Source organism: Schistocerca piceifrons, chromosome 4 (genome assembly GCF_021461385.2).
Source record: "Schistocerca piceifrons isolate TAMUIC-IGC-003096 chromosome 4, iqSchPice1.1, whole genome shotgun sequence".
In the NCBI taxonomy this organism is placed as follows: Eukaryota; Metazoa; Arthropoda; class Insecta; order Orthoptera; family Acrididae; genus Schistocerca; species Schistocerca piceifrons.
Window position 1 is genome coordinate 200,303,422 of NC_060141.1, and position 14,725 is coordinate 200,318,146.

The window sequence follows — 14,725 nt, forward strand, 5'->3', positions numbered from 1 at the left end:
TTTTTGTATATTTTCCTGTTCATGTTGCACTAAATATACTGTGTGTCAGTTTAGTGTTGATCAGAATAAATAAAGAGAGAAATGTCTGGGGACGTTCAGTTCTGCTCAGCTGTTTGAAAATCAAATAACGTAAGAGGTTTATCAACACAGTAATTCATTAATTTTTCTAAGGGGATGTTTCAAGGTGAGCTATATAGCTCAACTCAAGCTGTCGACACCACGTGTTGTCAGTTTCCGTGGTTTTCGCTTTATTTTTTTATTTTTATTTTTTTGTATATTTTCCTGTTCATGTTGCACTAAATATACTGTGTGTCAGTTTAGTGTTGATCAGAATAAATAAAGAGAGAAATGTCTGGGGACGTTCAGTTCTGCTCAGCTGTTTGAAAATCAAATAACGTAAGAGGTTTATCAACACAGTAATTCATTAATTTTTCTAAGGGGATGTTTCAAGGTGAGCTATATAGCTCAACTCAAGCTGTCGACACCACGTGTTGTCAGTTTCCGTGGTTTTCGCTTTATTTTTTTTGTATATTTTCCTGTTCATGTGATTTTCCGGTTGTTATGTTAGAAGATAGTTTCTTCCCGTCCAAATCTCCTATTTTCCCGTGGTTGACCCCAGTTTCTAAAATTAGAAATAAGAATTTTCGCGATTTTGTAGTCCGTTATCATATTTGGTTACCATTAGAAACGGTTACGAGTACTGGTCTCCACCGTCAGATCTTGTGTGTGCTATACCTTGCTACGTGATATGATTTTATCGGTCTAAGCTGACGGGTAATGTCGTATGCCCTGGTTTAACCAAAATTTCAGACAATTTATTTAATTTATGAGGCGATACCACGGAATATTTACAGTCAGTGCTAATCGTCGACAGACCTGGTACCGAGAGACCTTCTTCACTGCGACAGAAGACAGCTGAGCGACGTCAGCGGAAGGTACGAAATACCATTGGTTTTAATCGAAACAAACTGATAGTTGACATGTTAGATCCGTGGTAGGGATCATCTGTCTTCGAATTAGTGAGACACTGCAACGATTCAGTAGAGAATACAAAAGTATGTAAGCGGAGCAGATACGGACGGGATCACCGCAGCGAAGCTATGGGATACAAATGGGGAAACCCGTTGAGATAAGCGACTCTGACAAAGGGCAGATTATTATTACGCAGAGCCTGTGAACGACTGCCTCTAAATCGACGAAGCTGGTCTAATGTTACGTACTACTGTCGTGAGCATCTATGAAAAGAAGTATGGGTATAGTGAAACTACCACTAGGTACTAAATGGTTGGACGTCAACGACTCTTCACAGAACATGGGGTTCAGAGGCTTGTCTCCTCTGCAAAGTAGGATAGATGGTGATTTGCGACATTCCTGCCGAAAGAGCACAATGATGGTGCATGGACAAGTTTTCGGAGTTCACCGTCTTTCATCATACATTGTTCAGCATCGAGCTCCGTAGCAGACCACTCCAACGTGTTCACATGTTGACCCAACGGTATCGTCAATTACTACCGCAGTAGGCGCGGGACCATTGGTATTCGAAAGTCGACCAGTACAAACGTGTCGGCTCTTCGTGCGAATCACATTTTTGCTGCACTAGGTCGATTGTCGTCTCCACAAAAGCCGTCATAGACGTGAACGGCGGCTCGAAACGTGCAGCACCCTACGGACGCAGGCTGGTGGGAGCAGTATTATGCTATGGGAGACATTCTCCTGCGATTACATGCGACCTGTGATTGTAATCGAAGACACGCTGACAGCTACGAACCAACTGCATCCCTTCATGCTTGATATCTTTCCCGACGACGATGTCATCTTTCAGAAGTATAATTGTCCGCGTATCGGAGCCATAACCGTGCTACAGTGGTTTGAAGAGCATTGTAGTGAACTCTCGTTGATGTATCGTCGACCAAATTCGTCTGACGTAAGTGCTATGAAACGCATCTGGGTCGCTAACAGGCGCCACCGCCGTGTAAGCAAATCGAAGCCGTTATTTACGCGAATTTCACGACCTGTGCTTAGACATCTAACGCCACAAACTGTCGGATTCCTGATACGCAGAAACAGTGATGTATTTTCGTTTCAAAGACGGACAAAGAAGTTATTAATCGGGTCGTCATAATTTTTCTCTCATCAGTATATTCGGATGAAATGGTTGTGAGTGTAAGGACAGTCATTCACCTTATAGTTTAAGGTTTATAGTAAAACAGTTAAGAACAGAGTTATCAAGCAAATATTTACGTTTTAGTCCGTACGGGTCCGTCCATCAATGCAGCATTCATTTGATCTAAAACAAATGTATCATAGGCTGAGACTGCTCACATAGGAACTGATACTCCAGCTGCAAACAGATTTAATATTGTTAAAAGATATTTTAAATATTTTGTGGCTGTGAGCTCAGCAACCGTGTATGCAATTATCATTTCCGCCATTAATGGAAACGCCCACAGCGGTGATTCACTTCTTCGTTTTATTATTGAAAATGTTACTTACCATGTTGGGTTCGTAGCCATTATTTACTGCAATAGTTTTGATCAAATTTATTTCTGCTTCAAGATTTTCTTGGATAAAGGAATAGAAATAGGTCTATATGCAGCTAAATGAAAGAAGGCTTTTTATGAGACTGTGGTTGTGTTGAAGTAAAAGGTACCATTTAATCCATGCAAGTTTCTTTACGGAAGATATTAAAAGAAATTTTGCCATCTACTCTTGTCAGAGTAAGGGCTAAGTGGTGTAATTGCCGGAATTCGATTTCAAGCTCGTAGGTGAAAGTAATTTTTTCTTGAAGTTCATTGAAAATTCTGAATCTCGTTTATATACATATATAATTTCTATAGCATTTCTTGGACATGTCTTACAGAATACAGCGTCTTCTGCAAAACAGATATGATTGCAAAGTAGCTTTTTCCACCAACAACACTGTAAAAAATGATCTTATTCACAAACTGAATTCAACATAGTCTCATTCGCAAAAGTCAGGAGTTCATGAATTCGTCTGTGACTCTTGCGCGGCCTATTACATGGGACAAACAGGGCGAGCTATATCTGTAAGATTTAGAGAACGTCTTCTAGGGAAAAAAGGTACTAATATTCATAATTCATCCTGTACCGACCACTTGTTTTGGGCATAAAACCAAAGAAGAGCATGATGTCAGTATCCTAGACTCGATATCCTTGAAGAACTGGAAATTTTGAAACACTCCTCGCTTAAAGACGGTTTTATTCTTCACTAACAGTTACAGCTGCGTAATAAAAACTTCTTTCAAGGTTTAGAGCCGTTACTTAGACTTGCCTGATTTTAGAATTTTTGCCCACAGTAGCATCGGGAATGTCGGTTTCCCTTATCGAACTGCCTATTTAAAACTTCTTGTAATAAGGCTTATTTGCTATTTTTCAAACTTTAATATGGCTATTATCTGGGCACTATATGTTACTAGAGTATACCTATAGGAGTGTAATTTTGCTCTTAACACAAATGTTTATAAGTTTGCCGTTTTGTTACGTGATGGTACTACTAATCCTCGTGTCCATGTCATGGCAGTGTCGGCTTTCATGCCGTCTAGTCTGGTGCCTCTCGCGCTGTGTATGTGCCTGTCTGAGCCGGCTACAGCCGTTAACTTGTGCCGCCACTTGCAGCCATGGTTTTATCATTCTGTGATAACTGTCTATTTTTATGATTTGTAGTCTTGACTCACGGAACACAAGCATGTCATTTTGACGAGAGTACTGTTACTGAAATTTTAAAGTTTTTATGTGGTTTCGTGTAAGTACAGTTTTCTGGTTTTGGTTGAGAATTTTCACATGTGTCTCTATTTTATGTATATTATCTATATCGTCTATATTTTGTAGGTAACTTTTACCATTTTGAGGAAGATAGTCTAAGAATTATCGAAAACCGGTTAATTTGTTTTTTAAAAAATTGTGTGCAACCGGTTGGCTAATTATTACATTTTATATAACTGTTAAAAGTGCTAAAGCTCTCCAATCAGTGAGGCTTCTAATTAAACGTAATAACTACGTAACGGAACTGCTCTTTCGGATTAAATAGCACTAGAATAAGGATATGGAAGCCGTCCTCACAACTTACGTGTCAAAATAATACATTTTGTGTCTATTCTGGCTTTCAGAAGGTCTGAAATCCTTATAGACTGACCACCGGGCAGCTCGCAGGTAGGAGTGTCCAAATAAGTTACAGGCGTTATGTAAAGAAATTTACATCTACATACTTACTCCGCAATCCACCACACGGTGCGTGGCGGAGGGTACCTCGTACCACAACTAGCATCTTCTCTCCCTGTTCCGCTCCCAACAGTAAAATTGTACTGCAGTCTGCCTCAAATGCTGGTTCTCTAAATTTCCTCAGTAGCTATTCACGAAAAGAACGCCTCCTTTCCTCCAGAGACTACCACCCGAGTTCCTGAAGCATTTCCGTAACACTCGCGTGATGATCAAACCTACCAGTAACAAATCACAGCCCGCCTCTGAATTGCTTCTATGTCCTCCCTCAATCCGACCTGATAGGGATCCCAGACGCTCGAGCAGTACTCAAGAATAGGTCGTATTAGTGTTTTATAAGCGGTTTCCTTTACAGATGAACCACATCTTCCCAAAATACTACCAATGAACCGAAGACGACTATCCGCCTTCCCCACAACTGCCATTACATGCTTGTCCCACTTCATATCGCTCTGCAATGTTACGCCAAAATATTTAATCGACGTGACTGTGTCAAGCGCTACACTACTAATGGAGTATTCAAACATTACAGGGTTCTTTTTCCTATTCATCTGCATTAATTTACATTTATCTATATTTAGAGTTAGCTGCCCTTCTTTACACCAATCACAAATCCTGTCCAAGTCATCCTGTATCCTCCTACAGTCACTCAACGACGACACCTTCCCGTACACCACAGCATCATCAGCAAACAGTCACACATTGCTATCCACCCTATCCAAAAGATCATTTATGTAGATAGAAAACAACAGCGGACGTACCACACTTCCCTGGGGCACTCCAGATGATACCCTCACCTCCGATGAACACTCACCATCGAGGACAACGTACTGGGTTCTATTACTTAAGAAGTCTTCGAGCCACTCACATATTTGGGAACTAATCCCATATGCTCGTACCTTAGTTAGGAGTCTGCAGTGGGGCACCGAGTCAAACGCTTTCCGGAAGTTAAGGAATATGGCATCCATCTGAAACCCTTCATCCATGGTTCGCAAATCAACATGTACGTCAATTTAGACATTCTAAAAAATTAATATAAAAACACCAAGACTAGCTTAACCAGATCATTCACTGGCATTAATCCAAAACACACTAAATTTATATGTCAACGCCCGTTACAACACGGTACATCGAAGCAAGCTGTTCATATCACTTCGATCTGAGAACCATTTCCATAAAATAGAACTGATATCGATATGAAACTGGCTTCATCCAGTCATGCATTTGTGTCAACAAATCCTATACTACAAATACTATTAAATATAATACCTTAGTACGTCTAGTGCTACTTCGACAATAATGATTACCAGCGACAGTTCAATGCTGCAGTTGCTTTTTCTATTTAAATAACTGCTTACTGCAATGCCGCACAAAGTCTGTCTCTTAAGTACTTTTAAATTTTTGCTTCAAAATTTAATAATTTTTGTCTGTTTGAAAAAATGAAACAACTCAGAAAAGATAGACATCCTGTACCTTTCTGAGCACCACATAACCATAGTGTTCCAGCAGTTATATATAAAAGGTCACGCTCTAGCATTCCACTCACGTGGAACTAGAATGGATAAAGCAGGGGTTGTGACAGACATTAAGACAGAACAAAATTCCGAAACAATGAAAAAAATTGATTTTTAGTGATCCATACATAGCGTGCGCTTGTGACTTAATAGCTAAAAAATAGTTCACTTGCAATTTTAACTGTTATAAATCCCACTGGCCAAATTTTAACTGTTTGTGAGGAATATGGATTCCCCACTAAGCAATCTGTCAGACAGCAGTACCCAGTCAATAGCCTGTGGTGATTTCAGTGTAGGTTTTCTAAAGGATTCTGACAGTAAATCTTATTTAGATCCTACAGTTTTGTCTCTATAGTAAACTTTTCAGCACAGTTGGATAAAGCTGGCATGACCTAATTGGAAATGTTTCCTTTGATGAAGCTCAAAACAACCCAATAACAAACGCTCCCTCTGAGCGTGATAAATGAGATAGGATAAACAAGATAGTGCTTTACAATGCAGATACTCCCCAGTGGAAATCCGTTAGAATACTTCATGATTCCAGGGCAAACACTGTTTACAAAAGGTGACATGGGATGAAATTTATAATGAATCAAATTCTGACATAAAATTTAACCTATTCCACGATAAAATCATATAATTACATTAAAATAGCTTCCCGCATAAGCTAATCAGGAAAGACGTTAAACAATCGTGTAAAAACAATGGATCACTGGAGGGATTAAAGTAACTTTGGGAAGGAAAAGGGAATTGAATCTGTTGGCAAGAACAAGTAAAGATCTTGCAGTAGTTGAACTCTTAAAAAACTATTCAAAATTACTAAGAAAAGTTATTAAAGAAATCAAGGAACATTCCCAATACGTCAGCAGTCAATCATTTCAACGAAAGATTTAAGGCTGTACGGAATATAATACAAGGAGAGAGAGAGGACAAGCTACAGAAAAGGGTAACATTCCTATTAATTTAAATGGAAGTGCTATAAACGATCAATCATAGGTAGCAGACACGTTTAATACTAATTTCTCCAATGTAGTAAAAAAGGTTGTTGTTGTTGTGGTCTTCAGTCCTGAGACTGGTTTGATGCAACTCTCCATGCTACTCCACCCTGTGCAAGCTTCTTCATCTCGCAGTACTTACTGCAACCTACATCCTTCCGAATCTGCTTAGTGTATTCATCTCTTGGTCTCCCTCTACGATTTTTACCCTCCGCGCTGCCCTCCAATGCTAAATTTGTGATCCCCTGATGCCTCAGAACATGTCATACCAACCATTCCCTTCTTCTTGTCGAGTTGTGCCACAAACTCCTCTTCTCCCCAATTCTATTCAATACCTCTTCATTAGTTATATGATCTACCCATCTAATCTTCAGCATTCTTCTGTAGAACCACATTTCCAAAGCTTCTATTCTCTTCTTGTCCAAACTATTTATCGTCCATGTTTCACTTCTATACATGGCTACACTCCACACAAATACTTTCAGAAAACGACTTCCTCACACTTAAATCTGTACTCGATGTTAACAAATTTCTCTTCTTCAGAAACGCTTTCCTTGCCATTGGAGTCTACATTTTATATCCTCTCTACTTCGACAATCATCAGTTATTTTGCTCCCCAAATAGCAAAACTCCTTTACTACTTTAAGTGTCTCATTTCCTAATCTAATTCCCTCAGCATCCCCACACTCAATTCGACTACATTCCAGTATCCTCGTTTTGCTTTTGTTGATGTTCATCTTATATCCTCCTTTCAAGACACTATCCATTCCGTTCAACTGCTCTTCCAACTCCTTTGCTGTCTCTGACAGAATTACGATGTCATCGGCGAACCTCAAAGTTTTTATTTCTTCTCCATGGATTTTAATACCTACTCCGAATTTTTCTTTTGTTTCCTTCACTGATTGCTCAATATACAGATTGAATAACATCGGGGAGAGACTGCAACCCTGTCTCACTCCCTTCCCAACCACTGCTTCCCTTTCATACCCCTCGACTCTTATAACTGCCATCTGGTTTCTGTACAAATTGTAAATAGCCTTTCTCTCCCTATATTTTACCCCTGCCACCTTTAGAATTTGAAAGAGAGTACTCCAGTCAACATTGTCAAAAGCTTTCTCTAAGTCTACAAATGCTAGAAACGTAGGTTTTCCCTTCCTTAATCTAGCTTCTAAGATAAGTCGTAGGGTCAGTATTGCCTCACGTGTTCCAACATTTCTACGGAATCCAAACTGATCTTCCCCGAGGTCGGCTTCTGCCAGTTTTTCCATTCGTCTGTGAAGAATTCGCGTTAGTATTTTGCAGCTGTGACTTATTAAACTGATAGTTCGGTAATTTTCACATCTGTCAACAGCTGCTTTCTTTTGGATTGGAATCATTATATTCTTCTTAAAGTCTGATGGTATTTCGCCTGTTTCATACATCTTGCTCACCAGATGGTAGAGTTTTGGTAGGACTGGCTCTCCAAGGCCGTCAGTAGTTCCAATGGAATGTTGTCTACTCCGGGGCCCTTGTTTCGACTCAGGTCTTTCAATGCTCTGTCAAACTCCTCACGCAGTATCGTATCTCCCATTTCATCTTCATCTACACCCTCTTCCATTTCCATAATATTGTCCTCAAGTACATAGCCCTTGTATAGACCCTCTATATACTCCTTCCACCTTTCTGCTTTCCCTTCTTTGCTTAGAACTGGGTTTCCATCTGAGCTCTTGATATTCATACAAGTCGTTCTCTTTTCTCCAAAGGTCTCTTTAATTTTCCTGTAGGCAGTATCTATCTTACTCCTCGTGAGATAAGCCTCTACATCCTTACATTTGTCCTCTAGCCATGCCTGCTTAGCCACTTTGCAGTTCCTGTCGATCTCATTTTTGAGACGTTTGTATTCCTTTCTGCCTGCTTCATTTACTGCATTTTTATATTTTCTCCTTTCATCAATTAAATTCAATATTTCTTCTGTTACCCAAGGATTTCTACTAGCCCTCTCGAATTCCAGTCACCCATGACTATTAAATTTTCGTCTCCCTTCACTACCTGAATAATTTCTTTTGTGTCATCATACATTTCATCAATTTCTTCATCATCTGCAGAGCTAGTTGACATATAAGCTTGTACTACTGTAGTAGGCATGGGCTTTGTGCCTATCTTGGCCACAATAATGCGTTCACTATGCTGTTTGTAGTAGCTTACTCGCACTCCTATTTTTTTTATTTATTATTAAACCTACTCCTGCATTACCCCTATTTGATTTTGCATTTGTAGCCCTGTATTCACCTGACCAAAAGTCTTGTTCGTCCTGCCACCGAACTTCACTAATTCCCACTATATCTAACTTTAACCTATCCATTTCCCCTTTTATATTTTCTAACCTACCTGCCCGATTAAGGGATCTGACATTCCACGCTCCGATCCGTAGAACGCCATTTTCTTTCTCCTGATAACGACGTCCTCTTGAGTAGTCCCCGCCCGGAGATCCGAGTGGGGGACTATTTTACCTCCGGAATATTATATCCAAAAGAACGCCATCATCATTCAACCATACAGTAAAGCTGCATGCCCTCGGGAAAAAGTACGGCTGTAGTTTCCCCTTGCTTTTAGCCATTCGCAGTACCAGCACAGCAAGGCCGTTTTGGTTAGTGTTACAAGGCCAGATCAGTCAATCATCCAGACTGTTGCCCCTGCAACTACTTAAAAGGCTGCTGCTCCTCTTCAGGAACCACACGTTTGTGTGGCCTCTCAACAGATACCACTCTGTTGTGGTTGCACCTATGGTACGGCCATCTGTATCGCTGAGGAACGAACGCAAGCCTCACCACCAACGGCAAGGTCCATGGTTCATGGAAGGGGGAGTCAAAATTCAAGAGAAAAATAAAACATGTTCAAGAAAATAAATAAATAAGAATAAGAATAAATAATAATAAATAAATAAGAAAATAAAACACGTTCAAGAGAAAAATAAAACATGTTGAACAAGCAGCTTACATAAAATTCAACCATATGGATATCTCGTCTCTTCTCCTTCTGAAATTAAGATAATTATATATTCTCCCACAAAAGAAAGTTCATCTGTTTGATGTAGTTTCCAAAAGAGTACTAAAGGCTTGCTCCATTATAATAGGCACTGTATTTTCTGAAAAGTGTAACGCATCAGTAACTCAGGGCATTTATCCCATGGGTTTTAAGTATGCCATTGTTAAACCCTTCTATCTAAAAAGTTGATAGGAGAGATGTCAATACCTACTGATCCGTTTCACTACTAACATCATCTTCCAAAATTTTCGAGAAGGTCATGTATTCTAGAATAGTATACCCCCGGAGCAACAATAAAATGCTCAGTAAACTACAGTTAGTATTTCAGAAGAGTTGTGTAACTAAGAGTGCCATTTACATATTCTTTCACGAAATTTTACAAGCACTAAATAACAAAAAGCATCGGTTGGCGTTGTCTGCGATCTGTCTAAGGTATTTCAGTGAGTGAATTACAAATGCTCTTGGATAACCTTAGGGTTAATAGAACTGATGGTGTAGAAAACCACGTCTAACAACAACAAGCAGAATTCGTTCTTTTTATGTTTAACGCTAGCACTGTAATCAGTCTAAACACATTTACAGCAAATGAGGAAATTACAAATAATGTTCTTAAAAGAATTACTCTGTGGTTTTCTGCGAATGGTCTCACTTTCAGTTTTAAAAAGAGACAACATATTCAGTTCCACATATCTGGAGATTTTACATCAGTATTAAGTGCAACATATGTTGAGGAAATAATAACTAAGGAGGAAAGATCAAAAATTTTGAACGTCCATATTGCCGATAATTTAAACTGAAAACACATTTTGGAACTCCTAAACTAGCTTAATTCAGTCACATTTGCAGTTACAATCATTGAAAATCTTAAGCAGAAACAGCTCATTAATTTTACATATTTAGCGTATTTTCGTTCAAGAATGCTATATGGACTAATTTAAGAAAGAAAGTGTTCATTGCTCAAAAACGTGCTTTGAGAATAGTATGTGATGCTCACCCACTATCATCTTGCAGACATCTGTTTAAGGAGTTAGGCGATCTGATACTGCTTTAAAATATCTTTATTCCCTCATAAAGTTTGTTGTAAATTATCCCCTGTATTTCTAGAGGAACAACGATGTACATTATTACAATACCAGAGAAGAAAAAATGACGTTCATTACTCCACATTAAGGTTGTGTTTAGCGCAAGACGGGGTGCACAGTGCTGTGACCAAAATTTTTGATCAATTATCCAGTGATATAAAATGTCTGACAGACTGTTTAATTTCAATAAAAAATGAAAAAACTTCTACTTGACAAACTCCTTCTATCCCATAGACGAATTTCTAATTTTGTAACGTATAAAATATGATGGGTAGGAATTATTAAATCACAACAATACTTTAAAAAATTTATATGATGAATGTTTAGTCATATTTAGATACGAAACTGTAATTTGAATGTAAAATGTACATCTATATGGCTACTCTGCAAATCACACTTACATGCCAGACTGTGGTTTCATTGAACCACCTTCACTCTAACTCCTTATTATTCCACTCTCAAGTAGCATGTGGAAAAAAAGAACATCTATATCTTTCTGTGCAAGCTCTTATTTCCTTTATTTTACAGTGATGATCGTTTCTCCTTAAGTAGGAGGTCAACAAAATGTTTTCGTATTCGGAGGGGAAAGTTGGTGATTGAAATTTCGTGAAAAGATCCGTCCGCAATAAAAAATAAAATAAAATAAAACTTTGTTTTAATGATTTCCACCCCAAATCCTGTATCATGTCCGTTACACTCTCTCCCTATTTCTCGATAATACGAAACGTCTGCTCTTCTTTGAACTTCCTCGATCTAATCTGTTAAGCCTCTATGGTAATGAGCCCATACCGCGCAGCAATACTCCAAAAGTAGTATAGGCAGTCTCTTTAGTACACCTGTTGCATCTTTTAAGTGTTCTGCCAATAAAACATAGTCTTTGGTTCGCCATCCCCATAACATTTTCTGTATGCTCTTTCCAATTTAAGTTGTTCGTAATTGTAATTACTATGTATTTAGTTGAACTTACCGACTCCAGATTTGGTTGATTTATCGTGTAACCAAAGTTCCTTTTAGTACTCATATGGATGACCTCATACTTTTCATCATTGAGGGTCAACTGCTAATTTTCGCACCACACAGATATCTTATCTAAATCGTTTTGCTATTGGTTTTGATCTTTTGATGGCTTTACTAGACGATAAGCGAAAGCATCATCTGCATGTAGCCTAAAACGGCTGTTCAGATTGTCTCCTAAGTCGTCTATAAAAATGAGAAATAGCAGACGGCTCATAACACTATCACGAGAAACACAGAAATCGCTTCTGTTTTACTCGATGACTTTCCGTCGTTTACCACGAACTGTGATCTCTCTGACAGGAAATCACGAATCCAGTCGCATAACGATATTCCATAAGCACGGAGTTTCAGTACAAGCCGCTTGTGAGGTATGGTGTCAAAAACCTTCTGGAAATCTAGAAATACGGTATCGATTTGAAATTCCATGCCGATAGCTCTCAACTCTCGGTGTGATAAAACAGCTAGCTGTTTTTCTAAATCCGTGTTGACAGTGTGTCAATAGACCGTTGTCATCGAGGTAATTCATAATGTTCGAACACAATATATGTTCCAAAATCCCGGTGCATATCGACGTTAATAATATGAGACCTGTAATTTAGTGGATTACTCCTATTGCCTTTCTTGAACATAGGAGTAGTGTGTGCAACTTTCCTGACTTTGGGTACACATCTTTCGTGGAGCGAGCGGTTTTATATGATTGTTGCATGCTATTGCATCAGCATGCTCTGAAAGGAACCTAAATGGTAATCAATCTGGATCGGAGGTCTTGCTTTTATTAAGTGCTTTAAACGCTTCACTATTCCGAGGATGTCTATATACATACAGATTCCTTTTTAAGACCAATAGCCAGTTTGATGTTCCCAAAGCAGAATTCGGTCTACGTCAAGTTAGAGGACGGCTAAAGACGAGCGCAGTCACGAAGCCTTTTTGGCCACGAGCGCCGCGAGTTAACATTGACTTTTCGCAACGACAGTTCTTTACCGCTTTTTACAGATATTATACTGTCACGCAGAATTTTTTCAATCTGATTATAGTTCACATTGTTAATGTTAATAAGAGTATAAGAATCGGTTTACCTTCCACAAATGTCTATTTAATTACAAGTTCTTATTAGAAAAATCAGGAAGTGCGAGAAGTGTGGTACAGTACGGCAATTACATGATTAACAAGAAAAGAAATTAATTTACATTTGTAGTCGTTGTGTAGCTGTTACGATAACGTTTAGAGACAATGAATGTGTAGACCTGTCGGTTCTGGCTACAGTGTGAGTAGACTAAATGCATCATATAAAAAAATGTGGAACTTACAATGTGCATAGCATCATTCATATAAGAAAGCGTGCAGAATCAATCAGACACGCGTCTATAAACCTCCCTTTTTGTTATGCAGGCAATTATAAGTGTTGATGAACGGTAGGATGAAATAGGTACGGGACAGTAAGAGCAACACTATGACACGCTTCCAGACCCACAGGTGTGTATTATAGGACGTAAACACACAGTTAGAGACGTATATTATCCGCGAACTTGTAAAGGGGTGCCGCGTGCTACAATACAGACCCTATAAATCAGTTTGTGGTGGCGGCTGAACTCTTTGAACACCCTACCCTAGATAACAAGAAGAAGAGTGTCATCCCAAAAGAGATCCAAAAATATGATGTTGAAGAAGGAACAGTTCCGGAACTCTTTGAAATGTGGCCCAGGTGATACCTATTCCAGTGTGAATGGGTACGCATTTGGAAAAGAAGGGACGAAGGCTGTGGATTGACGACCTGCAGACCACGAGATCGTTAGTTATGGAGAACAAGCTCGGACAGGACAAGTAGGGGGAAAGAAGTCGGCCGTGGCTATCCTAACAGTCAGAAGTATACGACATAACCTCTGTGTTGTATTCCATGGAATGACCGGTGCCGGCCGGTGTGGCCGTGCGGTTCTAGGCGCTGCAGTCTGGAGCCGAGCGGCCGCTACGGTCGCAGGTTCGAATCCTGCCTCGGGTATGGATGTGTGTGATGTCCTTAGGTTAGTTAGGTTTAATTAGTTCTAAGTTATAGGCGACTGATGACCTCAGAAGTTAAGTCGCATAGTGCATAGAGCCATTTGAACCATTTGAATGACCTGTGACAAGGCAGTCTCAGGGAAGCGGCTGAGATTAAATTAGCAAATTAACTTATTAACAGAGACAGAGGCTTTTGCTTAAATTATACGTGGAATCCTGCGCTCTCTCCGGTCAATAACAGAGGGACAGAATTAATCCCAACTGTTCACCCGTTGGTAATTAATGTTCACTATTAGTAACATGTGACGTTGGTTATCTTTGGTTGTTTGGTGGCTCTAATTGTTTACGGTGGTCTTTCTACATATGACGTATTATTGTTCTTCGTCAGCGTAGCCCCGCAAATCTAGATGTTAAATTTACTTGCGCAGCGCTCTCTCTTTCATTTGTGCCTTGGAAATGAGAGGCCGTGCACTTGACATATCGGCGGTAGTGAAAGACGTCAGTCAACGTCATTCCTTAAGCTGTTTGCAGTTTTAAATGCCAGCGGAAATTCAAGTTTCACAAATCGCTAAATGATGAAATGTCACCAGTTGAGCTCTTCTGTGACTTATCGAAGGCATTTTACTGTCTCAATCACAATATTCTATTAGAGATATAAAGTTTTCGTGGAATACACAGTTCAGCAAATGAACAGTTTAAATATTTAAGAAATAGAATGCAGGAAATTACCCTAGACAGTTTGAGTAATACAAAGAGAGACCCCACATCATCCGCATAAGGAGAAATTACAATCGGAGTCCCACAGAGCTCGATCATTGGCCCACTACACTTGCTTTATGTTATTATAACAAGTTTATCTAAT